At 45.3% G+C, this 13,166-nt stretch overlaps 1 non-coding gene across 1 annotated transcript; it reads left to right on the forward strand.

Moving 5' to 3' along the window:
* The first annotated feature begins 1,235 nt into the window (after positions 1-1,235).
* On the forward strand, positions 1,236-1,317 carry TRNAS-CGA (transfer RNA serine (anticodon CGA)). The gene has a single exon. It is a non-coding gene; the product is annotated as a tRNA-Ser (tRNA).
* Positions 1,318-13,166: the final 11,849 nt, after the last annotated feature.

A 13,166-nucleotide genomic window follows, 5' to 3' on the forward strand; every position in this document is an offset into this window, starting at 1 on the left:
TTTTAATATTCATATAAAGTGATCATTGTCTTTTTTTCATGGATTTATTTTCACTGTACTGGAAAGAAACTGAGGCATTATAAAGTCTTTGACCAAAGTGTATATCATGTGGATAGCCACAACCAACACCATGACTGTCATGTAATGAAATAAGAAAAAAGACTAACAGAGAATATCAATGAAACATATTAAGTAACATCAATTAAGTATATGTATGCCTGTGAAACCATGTACATGTGTAAGATGTTACCTCCTCTCTATGGTAGAGCAGAGAGCTACTATGTAAGATCAGCACTCATGAAGATACACCGGTGCTTCCTTTCCACAATGTGGGGCCTCAGCCTAAAAGGGTTTTCAGAGCTAAAAATATAGATGAAGTATCCTAAGAATACAAGTTCCCTGTCGTCCTCAACAGCGGCACAATGTGGGGTATTTCTGCCCCTGTGTGCTGGTAGGACAGGCGGATATTTAATTAGCCAATCAAATGCGTGGCAGGCCCTATAAGAGGGCACAAGAACCTCCCCTCTGCGTGTTTTTTTCTGTCCTGTGTGGACAGAGGACAGGTGGGAGGACTTGTGTCCTCTTTGAGAAGCTCAGCAGGATCACTCACCTCCTGAGCGGTTGTTTTCTTCTTGTCACCTTCTGTGCCCTGCGGGGAGAAGGTGCTTGTTAGCCATGTGTGGCTACCCCCCTCTATCCCCCCTGCCCCCCCTCTCCTCCGCTTCCCCTGCTCCTTGTGACTTACCTGACATTTTGGTGAGAGTCCGGGGACTCCGCATGCCGCCTCTGGTGGCCGCGCGGACTGCCGACGGGTGGAACCACACTGTTGTGTATCCTGTTCCCCGCCGGCCGCTGTAAGCGCGCACTTCCGGTTTCGCCGGAAGTATCATAGCGCCATGGCAACGGCCTGGCGCTGGCGGCCGCTCACTCAGGGAAGATTCAGGCCTTATTAAAGGCCGGAAAAGACGGGGAGATGTGGGGGTAAGTGCCCGTGTTAAGGGCCTCTTGGTGGGGGGGAATGTATATCTTTGCAGACCCCTGATTACAGGGTTAGTTGTCTGGGCAGGTTGCCTCACCTGCTTTGATTGTGGCTCCGCCCACTTCCAGCCGGCCAGAATTAAGAGGCTGGCTGGCCTGGTGTCAGAGACCTTCCTGCAGTATCTGCTGAAGGCGTGCGATTGTGGTGTTCATTGATCTTGAACTCTTTTCCAGTTTGCAAACTTTATTGGGAACCGGCTGTGATGGCCGAGTGGTTAAGGTTTTGGACTCGAAATCCAATGGGGTCTCCCCGCACAGGTTCAGATCCTGTTCACAGCGCCAGCCCGGCTAGCTCAGTCGGTAGAGCATGAGACTCTTAATCTCAAGGTCGTGGGTTCGGGTCGCACGTTGGGCGCCAAGTCACCTCTCTGTCCGGTCTACAGGACCTGGTAAGATTTACCCTTTTTTTAAAAGCTGGTATGATGTCATGGTGACAGTGTTGCATGGTCTATTATCTCTCTCTGTAGGATATGTCATCCTCTACTACCCCTCCTGGGGATGGTAGGAGGAAAACCTCTTCCAAGAGGAAACATCTTTCCTGCTTCGATTGCGACACACCGCTCCCTGATGGTAGGTAGCGGCTTGAAAGGTTGTGCCCTGCGGGGTACTACTGGTCCTATAACTTGCCTATTTTCAGGCTATGAGTGGGCCCGTTGTCGCGGGTGCAGAGGTCCTCCACCTGTGGAGCCCTCTCCCAGAGATATGATGGCATGGGTCAAGGAGATGGTGAGGTTGGGCATCGCTTGGGTAAATAGTTTTTCCCTTGCTTGTACTCTCCTTTTTGTTTTGCAGGATGATTCCCTCAAAGGGATCCATTGCACCTTGTCTCAGCTCACCAGGAGACCATGCTCTGAGCTCCGTTCCTCGTCTCTCCCCCCCCCCCCCCCTTGTAACACCTGCGGGTGGCAGAGGATGATTCCTCCGAGGACGACTCAGTTATTCCAGCAGAACTGCGTTCCATTATGTACAAACGGGCAGGCTGCTGAAGTCCATCCGGTCTACAGTGGGCCGAGATGTTGACGGGGAAGCCTCCACGTCTGCCTCTGGGGGACATATTGCCTTCCATGCGGACGCCACGCTGACCGACCTTATGGCGCAGCAGTGGAAACAGCCAGAAAGGACATTTGCTTTCCAGGATCTTCAAGAGTTTGTTTCCTATTAACACTACCCAGTGGGATTCCTGGGGGCCTCCCCCGAAGGTGGATTTGGCCGTAGCAAAGCTGTCCCGCAGAACCCTGGTGCCCTTGGAAGATGGTTCAAATCTTCAGGACCCTCTGGATCGTAGGGCGGACTCCGTTCTGAAGAAGGTCTACTCAGCTTCCTCCGCGCAAGCCTCTGTGGCCATAGCCTCCTCTATGGTTGGTGACTTTTTGCGCAACCGCTTAGCCGCCTTGGAGCGGGATATAGACTTGGGCGTAGACAGAGATGAGATTCTGGCCTCTATGAAAAGAGTTCATAGGGCTGCAGATTATTTGGCGGAATCCTCCTGCCATCAATTAAAAATCTCCGCCAAATCTATGGCGTTGTCTACTGCGGCCCGTAGACCCCTTTGGCTAAAGCCTTGGCGGGCAGATTTTGCGTCTAAAGCAGCACTCTGTGCTCTCCCCTTTGAGCCGGGAAGGGTGTCTGGCCAAAGCTTAGACGCCATTATGGAGGGATTAGCTGAAGGTAGGGGAAGGTCCCTACCTCAAGCATCCAGGGGCAGACGTGCTCCCTCTAGAGGCAGAGGTTCTTCCTCTAATTATAGACGCCCTTCCCAACAACGGCGTTTTAGATATCGCCCTAGGGGAGCTGGTCGTGGCGCTTCCAAGGAGGACACCAAGAGGAAGCCTGAGTTTTGACGTGGGGCAGCTCCCTGTGGCCCCCCTTCCTGGGAGGACGTCTTTCCTCCTTTTCCAGAGCATGGTTCACCCATATCCAAGACCCATGGGTGTTGAAGATCATACAACACGGGTATCACATCGACTTTCATCTTCCACCTCCAGATCGGTTCGTTTCCACCCAAACTCTTCCACCTTCTCAGCAGGCCAGTCTAGAAGCCTTGGTTGCCGAATATGTTACCAAGGGCGCCCTGGAGAAGGTACCAGCCTCAGACCTCGGTCTGGGAGTCTACTCCCCCGTCTTTCTGGTCCCCAAGTTCACCGGGGGCTGGAGGATGATAATAGATCTGAGGTACCTCAATCGGTTTATCAGGAAGAGGTCATTTCGAATGGAAACCGTGGATTCCGTGGCTGTGTTTCTTCAGCCAGGAGAGGTGATGGTTACCCTCGATTTGAAGGACGCCTATCTACATGTCCCCATTGCTCATTTCCACAGGAAGTTCCTCAGGATTGCCGTCGCTATGGCCGGCCACAGGGAGCACTATCAATTCACAGCTCTGCCATTCGGCACATCCGCCGCACTGGTATTCACCAAGGTGATTTCTCCGGTCGCCGCGGCCCTCAGACTTCAGGGTCTTTTCATCGTCCCTTATCTAGACGACTGGCTACTGAAAGCTCAGTCTCCTGCTGCCCTCCTCCAGCAGCTCAACCTTGCCATCAACTTCCTACAGGAGTTAGGATTATCAATTGGGAGAAGTCCGAAATCGTTCCATCCACCTGAAGAAAATTCCTCGGATTTATAGTGGATTCAGAAGCGATGCAAATCTTCCTCTCCAGTCCAAGGAAGGAAAGAATCCAAGCCAGTGCACGATTCCTATTGCGCACTCGGCAGGTAACCATCCGGACCGCCATGAGAGTCCTGGGCCTGATGTCATCCTCGGCCAGGGCGGTGCCTTGGACTTTATGGCATTTGCATCCCCTGCAGATGGAAGTGTTGAGAACCTGGAACAGGTCTCCACGGGGATTGCACAAGAAGATCTGCCTTTCTCCCGCTACCCGTCTTTCCCTCAGATGGTGGATACACCTGAAAGACGGAAGGTCCACGGTCCCGACAGTGTGGACCCTGTTGACAACAGATGCATCCCAGTGGGGATGGGGAGCCCATTGTCAAGACAAAACTGTACAAGGATGATGGAGATGTCCGGAGCTGGGGTCATCCAATCTCAAGGAACTCAGAGCAGTGTACCTGGCCCTAGTACACTTTGCCCCAGAATTGAAAGGCAAGTCTGTCAAAAACCGGTCAGACAATATGACGGTGGTAGTCTATATAAACAAACAAGGGGGCACCAGGTCACCAACCTTGCTGAGAGAGACGAATCTCATATTTGCCTAGGCGGAGAAGAATCTGGTCCAGTTATCCGCTGTTCACATAAAGGGCTCCCTGAACATAGTAGCGGATCAGCTGAGTCAGGGTATTACCGTATCAGGAGAATGGTCTCTCAATCCAGACGTATTTCAACAGATCGTCCAGAGATGGGGTCTCCCGGAGGTCGATCTTATGGCTACCCAACTCAACGCCAAGGTGGGGACCTTCTGCTCTCTGTACCAGGAGGACAATCCCTTGGCGGTGGATGCCCTGTCCATCCCATGGAGGTTCAGGCTGTTTTACATATTCCCTCCAATTCCAATCATACCGAAGGTATTGATAAAAATAAGACAGGACCAAGCCTCGGGAATAGCCATAATCCCGTTCTGGCCAAAAAAGGCTTGGTTTGCTCAGCTCATACAAATGAGTCAGGGCATATATTGGAGGCTTCCCCCACTCCCAGACCTGGTAACCCAAGGAGAGCTGAGATGCCAGGATCTGAGGAGACTCAACCTGACAGCCTGGAGGTTGACCAGTCCCTATTGAGAAATAGAGGACTGTCACAAGCCGTCTTGAAGACCCTATCCAGCGCCAGAGCAGATTCGACTAACAGGAACTACCGTCGAATAGGTAACATCTTTAATGCCTGGTGTCTGCAGCATCAAGTGGACTCCACCGATCCCCCTACGGAGGCGATCCTGGACTTCCTTCAAGACGGACTAGACAGAGGTCTTGCTGCGGCCACACTCAAGGTACACGTAGCGGCCCTGTCCGCCTATCTGGGGAGGCGTTTGTCTCAGGATCCTTTAGTGAGCACCTTTATTAAAGGGGCAACTAGGCTGAGACCGGTGGTAAACACCCCTGTCCACCAATGGGACCTTATTCCGGTCCTGAACGCCCTATGTGGCCAGCCATTTGAACCTCTGGAAGAGGTCTCCCTCAAGTCGCTAACCGGCAAAATGGCGCTGCTATTGGCAGTCACACCTGCCAAACGCGTTAGTGAACTACAAGCTTTGTCCGCTGAGGAGCCATATACCACCTTTTTCTCTGACCATGTACAGCTTAGGTTCCTCCCTGGGTTTCGTCCCAAGGTGCCATCTGCTGTAAACAGGAACCAACTGATTTCCCTTCCAGTATTTTTTCCGTTCCCTTCTTCTGCTGAAGAAGAAAGATGGCACAAGCTGGATGTGGTTAGATGCCTGCAGATCTACTTGCAGCGCACTCGCCCCTTTAGGTGGACTGAAAACCTGTTGGTCAGCTACACGGGGAAAAACAAGGGCGCCAAAGCCGCCAAAGCTACAATATCCCAGCCCAAGGGCTGTCGGCTCCATCTTTCCTTCATGCCCATTCAACCAGGGCAGTGTCCACTTCTCGGGGAAAGAAGTGCTTTGTCTGTGGACCAAATATATGCAGCTGCCTCTTGGGCATCTGAATCCACCTTCATTCGGCATTACCGCCTGAAGGACCAAGTGGCAGATTCCACTGCCTTTGCCCAGACCAGTTTAAGATCGGTCATGGGTTTGTCCCACCCATCTTGGGGACCTGCTTGCTATATCCCCACATTGTGCCGCTGTTGAGGACGACAGGGAACGAGTGATTATGAAGATAATCTTGTTTCCCTTAGTCCTAACAGCGGCACAAGATTTCCCACCCTGGGAATCATATCTTATGTATAAAACTGTATATAAATGTAATGGAGGTACTTTTGTATTTACACGCAGAGGGGAGGTTCTTGTGCCCTCTTATAGGGCCTGCCACGCATTTGATTGGCTAATTAAATATCCGCCTGTCCTACCAGCACACAGGGGCAGAAATACCCCACATTGTGCCGCTGTTAGGACTAAGGGAAACAAGATTATCTTCATAATCACTCGTTAACCTGGACTTTCTACAGCATATGTTGACAACAAAGTTATTGAAAAGTCATTGACACTCCCAGCATGACACTCTGTCCCACAGTGTTGTTAATGTGTGAAATTGCACTCTGCTACACTGTAAGTCATCAATAACAGATCGGTGTGAGTCCTACTCCTGGCACCCCAAAGATCAGCTGTTCTCAACAGTTAACACAGAGAATGGAGCTGGAGGAAGGTGGTAATACAGTATTCACTGTGAAGTGGCCACACATTCACTTGAATGAGAGCTAAACTATAGTAATACAGCACATTCCATACACAGAGAATAGTTCGGTCTGCTTCGTGCACAAATAAAACATTCCAAAAGATGTATATTAAATGTCTCTTAACTTTATTTTTTTTTATTAAATACAGCTTTTGCTTCGTGTTGTCAATATAACACTTTCCATTTCTGTAGTCTGGTACATCAGAGTTATCATGGAAACACCATGCTCTCTATTAATCACATTGCCAAATTGATTACTGTATTTTTTTATACTTGGGCTAGAAAAACATAAACTACATTGTGATTTTAATAGTGCCTATGGGTTATATGACAACAAAGTGTAGGATCGTGATGTGTTTTCATTTGGGTGCCCACATAGGCAGTCTTTAATCTGAACTCTAATTCGATAAATTACTATTAGTTTTATCCTACAGTATTGAATACACTAAATATTGTAAGAGGTTATCTCACGAATAGTGGTCATGTGGATGTCATAAAGGGGGCCTTCTGTTTGGAAATTCCTACTACTAGCTAGATAAAAGGATCACAAAACCGGATCTTATACTAGTAACTTTGTTAGTATACATTACATTTAATGGAATGGGAATAGTTGCATCAAACTGTTCATTTATTCATACCTTTCCAAGAGGAAAACCAGAGGAATGGTACAATGCAATGGTTTTAAAGAGGATCTTTCATGTCCTCAGGCACCTGCGGTTTTATATATGAATTATATATGAATACAGTGCACCATCGGTTTTCCCGTTCTGTGCCCCCGCTGAAGAGCTATTGGTGCCGTTACTGTAGCTCTTTAGTACCAGAAGGGCGTTTCTGACAGTCTGTGAGGAACGCTCATACTGACAGTGGAATCCATAGCACTGTACTGTCAGCGGGGGTGTTCCTTACTGCCCAGCGATCAACCTGAGTGGTGAGGAACACCCCCCGCAGTACTAGTCTATGGTTGAGTACTGTCAGGAGGCAGGGGGGGGGGTTCCTCACCACTCAGTGTCATCGCTATAAAACCGCATGTGCCCGAGGATATGAAAGGATATGAAAGTTCTTCTTTAAGAAAAGTGTTTACAAAAACAGGGATATCAGGCATGATAACAGACCCTCTATAAAGTTGGACCACTAAAAAAGTGACTTGGCTTCTGTGTCTTATCTGTCCACTACATCCGCAAATAGCATACTCCAGTAATTTTCTAACCGTGGTGTAATAGTATAACACAAATCGTGAGGTTTGTTGTGTTCTCATTCATGAAATAATAAAAACTAAGGAAAAGGCAATGCTACAATGGTGCTGTGTATGAAACGAGAAAACAAATTACTGTTAAAGTAGATGAATAAAAGACAAGTTGCTGTCTGTGTTAACATGCCTGACAAAGAGAGAATATACTTGATTACCGCTCATCAAGCACAGAAAATGATTTGAAATATTTCATGCAAGGTGCCAGCCTTCTGTATGCGATAATGACTTCTAAAAAACAGCGAAGAATGTTTGCAGTCTTCAACTTTGTCTACAGTTACATGCAGATTTTTTTTAATGAAAATCTGATATGCGGAGGCTTGATTCCTCCTTGCCTCTGCCTTGTGTCTGAAGTAATTGCATTCTGATCCGTTGCCCGCACAGTTAGAAACCATTCTAGCCCATTCTTTTTACTGGCTCGCTGATAAGAACGGGATTGGATGAGTTTAAATAAAACACTTGATTGGCAAACACTTCACTATTTAGAGTTTTCTAAGAAATGAAACCTGAAATCAATTGCCAAGTTAGCGAAAGCAGCCAAGCTTCTCAGGTTAGCACTTTTAGATCTTAATAAGGCAGACAGATTTACTGTTACATTTATTCCAAAGCTATGTTTTCTGGTACTGCGCAAAAGAATACTTTTTACTGATTCAACATATAGTTTGGATCTTTATTTGCTCATGCATAGCTTTTACGGATTTTACCAGTACCATTTATTCATTTAGATTTTGTTTAAGAACATAGTTCAAAAGTTGGCTATAGACATAAGACTATCAAGCCAAACCTGTTATCCTACCACCTTGATCCACAGGAAAGCAAATATACCCACATGAGGGTGGTGCCATTTGATTCACATTAGGCAAAATAATTCTGAATAAATACCTACATCAACATCCCATGCCAAAATACGGGTTCCTGTAACTAGTTATATTTTTACTTTCAATAAGGTATCAAGTTATCAACCATCATGACATCCAATAGAAGTGAGTTCCATAGTTTCACCACTCTTACAGTAAAGAAACCGGTATGGTGAAACCTTCTTCCTCTACAATGAGGGGATGCCTTCTTGGTCCTCGGAGTAAAAATATCATTACAAAGATCTCTGTACTGTCCATTCATTCTGCGCTTTGGTATATTGTTAATAGTTTCCTCCTAAATCACAAGCTTGATAACCAACCTGTACTTTAATCTTCCTATTTCGTTGACTACCTTTTTCATCTTCCTCTACACCCATAGAGTATGTAGTGTATGTACAGCATACCATGGTTCATTTTACATAACCATCGTATATAGAGATGAGCGAGTAGGTGTTCGATCGAATACTATGGTATTCGAAATACTTGTACTCAATTGAACACTACTAGCTGTTCGAAGTTTAATGTTCGATGCAGAACCAGAGTTGATTGGCAGAATGGTATACATTCTGCCAATCAACACTGGTTCATCTCTTACCTTTCCGAAATCTTCTCCGCGCTGCGTCCCCGCGTCTTCTTCCGGGTGGAATTCACTCTGCCTAGGCATCCGGCCTAGGCAGAGCCGACTGCGCATGCGCGGGCATGCACGCGCATACACGCGCATGCGCAGTCGGCTCTGCTCAGGCGTCGGGCCTGGGCAGAGCCGCACACGCATGCGCAGTCGGCTCTGCCTAGGCCGGATGCCTAGGCAGAGTAAATTCCACCCGGAAGAGGACGCGGGGACCCTGCGCCGGGAAAAGACTTCAAGCAGAATCCAGCCCGACCGTCACTTGTGGACTTGGTAAGTATGATTTTATCGAATATTGCCTACCCCTGAAACGAGCATTTCCCCCCATAAACTATAATGGGGTTCGAAATCAGTGTGTGGCTGTTCGAATCGGATTTCGAACCTCGGACACTTTAGTGTTCGCTCATCTCTAATCGTATATTGTCAGCATAAAATAAAACTATTGGAATGGGATAATTTCTTCTGCCAAAAGTCACTATTATACTTATTTTGTATAATTTTAAGCTGCTTATGAAGATCACATCCCTTTTTCTAACACAACCTCACTTCATTGAACTAGTGTCAGAGCTTCTAGTTCTTAGAATCCTCATACTATATGCACCCGAATTGTCATGCATACATTTCATGATCATTGTGTGACATGTAATGTAGATAAATGGAGATGTGCTTTAAAAGTGAACAATCTTGCAATATTCTTGTTGAATGTAGTCTGGTCTATGTTCATTGAAAATAGGAATAATACACTGATTACTATAGGTGTGTTAGTAATGATATGTGTTGTGCCGTGTTGTACCTTTCCATCAGTAACGTAATTAAAGTCTTGTGGGCCCCAATGCAAACTTTTGCCCAAGGCCCCCGTACCCCTTTCTACAGTGTATTCTTGATAGTGACAGTTACAGGTGCTGCAGCGGTTTCTCAAATACGTGAAAGAATTACAACCCTATAGTACCCACAATTGCAGTTATCAAGAATACAGTGAGTGAGCAACGCAGCACCTGACACGTAAAAAATACTGGGAGCTGCATGCAATGGGAAACAGCTGATCTGTAGGGTCCTAACAGTCTAAGCAATATAACAGATCAGTGGGGGTCACTGCTGATCAACTGTTTGAAGGTATTTTGGCACTTTTGTGACCACTGTGACTCCTTCACTAGTTCCTTCACATTGCAAAGTATCTATTTATACTCACCATGCAGTGCTATTACAGCCTTTAACAATAGTGAATGGCTGCTATAAAACAGATGTGTGTGATGTGAATAGTGTAGGGGCCCCACACAGTATAATATGCTCCACAGTGGCCCCCCATACAGTATAATATTATCCATAGTGGCCCCCACATAATATAAAATGCTCCCAAGAGCCCCCTAGAGCCACTTCAAATGAACCCCACAAAATTCGACAAATATTCTTGAGGTTCGGCCCTCTAATTTGGAGCTCATACCCCAGAATATAATGAGTTGAGGCCCAAGGAAAGTGTTTCAAAATAACAAACATTTATATTCACCTTGACTCACCTCTCCAGGACATCCTTGCTTTGTCTGGCTCTCTTTAGCATTTTTTTGGTCCTCTTCTGCCTGTGACAGAGGTGACGCCCCAGATGTCATTACATTGGCGTGCTCCATATCAACGCTGGCACTGGCTGGAACCTTGGTCACCCCGGAAAGGATGCTGAGGACTGTGAGAAGCCCAGGAGAGGTAACCATGAGTACTTCTTATTTTTAGTCACCTCCTGTGGTCAAACATATATTGGAATTGAAAATATATATAGTGATTGTTATCCCCCTACTTTCCATATTATTTCGTTTGGTGTTCATTAAAGTGAACCTGTCACTAGGAAGAGCTGAGCACAGTGAAATAGTTTAGTGAGAAAATTGTTAGTAGAACTTGACATTTATGCATTGAAATTTCTGTTTTCTCTTTGCTATAAAGTCAAGGAGGCGGTCCCAACAGTGAGTGACATCTAGCTTTGTATATACAGTGACTGAAGGAGGCTGTCCGTCACTGATAGGACTGCCTCCATTACTTTATACCAAAGAACAAGCAGAGATTTTAGGAAATGTAATATAAGTTACACTGAATCTTTCTCTGCTATATCCTGTATATTAATCTTCTCAGCTCCTCCTGTTCTATAAAGCTGCTTGCTGGTTTGCTGCATTTTCCTTGTGACAGATTCCTTTTCAATTCCGGTCAAATAAATTATATGACATTAGAAAAACAAGGCCACATTTTCCAGACATAGCACTACTCTTATCCCAGGTTCTGCTTGGTATTACAGCTTAACCTTACTTGAATGAGGCTAAGGCCTTGTTCACATCTGCATTCGGTATTCCATTCGTGGAGTCCCCCAGAATGGAATACCGAATGCATTGACAAGTGGTGAGCTTATGAAAGCGCACGGACCCTATAAACTATAATGGGGTCCGTGTGTTTATCGCACGAGTCATGTGGAAAGAAAAGTACTAAATGAACTACTTTCCACTCCGCATGACACTGTGTGGAAAACACACGGACCCCATTATAGTCTCTAGGGGCCGTGTGCTTTCATAAGCTCAACGCTAGTCAATGCGTTCGGTGTTCCTTTTGCAGGGTCCCAATGCGGACTCCCCGAACGGAATACCAAACGCAGATGTGAACTAGGTCTACGCTGCAATACTAGCCAAAATCCACGGATAATGGTGGAACTGCTTTTTCAAGAAAAGAGCTTTTTTTTTTTTTTTTCATCTCATACAACCCCTTTTATTTTTACAGCTTTGGTCAGTAAAATATTGTTGCATGCATAAGACAGGCGTATATTTTGGAAGAGTTTCTGTTACTAATAGAAATCTTTCATGCAGCGGCTTTGTGACACTTTGTTGAACCTCAATGTATATTTGGACTGTGCGGTTTTATTCTTGTTTTCATTATTTTGTAGTCTTGTCTGATTGGGCAAAATTATCATCCTTGTGCACCTGTTTTATTGTTTCTGTGTGTAAATGACTTGGCTATATTTTCAGAGTAAAACCAGCAAGGAGGCTATGGGACTCTCCACTGAAGCTTTACAATTGTGCTGTTTCTCTGTAAACAGCGGAAATAAAACCTTCATGTTACAAGCTATTGTTCCATTTCTATGTGTTATGCCTCCTTGTATATTTTGAGTACATTTAATATAGTTTGATAACATTCTGTCTGTGTACTGTATGTCTTTTGTGGATAAAAACAATTTTGGGAATGATAGATGCAGATACCCTGCTTTGCATATAAGCATTTGGACGGTAGGCAAGTTAAATACCGACATTTGGACAATTGCCCGGAGTGCTAAGTAAGTTTTGGAAAATAGCTTTTATTCAGCATTCAGCTGAAACAATTCATGTGGAACTAACAGACATTTCTGTATAGTTACATAGTGCATTTGCTAAAATGTGACTTGTAATTGCTCATTTTCACATCACTCCTCAATTAAACATCAATAAAGCATGATCGCATATGGCACTCTGTGATGTCATCACATCGTAGCCGCTTCCAAGGATATCTGGGTCAATAAAATAATAAAGAGCCATAAAACGGATGACTAACTGATAGTTTAAAATTGTCATCTTCTAGAAATTGTCACCTGTCAAAATGTTTCTCAGCTGCAGAACTGCTTTGCTGACAGCTCTATGAGATAGGAAGGACTCTGTCTAAAATAAGGCGAAATCTGAATTTCCTGTCTAGGACTATGGCCTGAACATGAAACACGTTAATGCATAAACCTGAACAATTATCTTTCATAACCTTATTAATTGCATTTTGGACTGTTTTTCATTTTGGAGTAGTCTTACAACATGTGTTTCCAGTATGATAAACCTCATGGCTTTCTTCTTCCTTGCAGCAATATATTTCTCATGTTGTATAATCATTTTACTTTTTCTTTACTTATTGTGCCCAAACTATGTGTATTCTTGATGCTGGATGGCCATTGTTAACAGTGTACTTTTTATGTGGGAAGTTGATATTTGGCTCCTTACTGAGCAGGGACTTGTATGCATGGGTATTAACTGTGTTTTTAATTGTTTTTATTGTTTCCATTATTTCATAGCTTCTTGCTTGTTGAGCCACTTGATGGTTTACATTATAT

Source organism: Leptodactylus fuscus, chromosome 1, assembly GCF_031893055.1.
Source record: "Leptodactylus fuscus isolate aLepFus1 chromosome 1, aLepFus1.hap2, whole genome shotgun sequence".
Classification (NCBI taxonomy): domain Eukaryota; kingdom Metazoa; phylum Chordata; class Amphibia; order Anura; family Leptodactylidae; genus Leptodactylus; species Leptodactylus fuscus.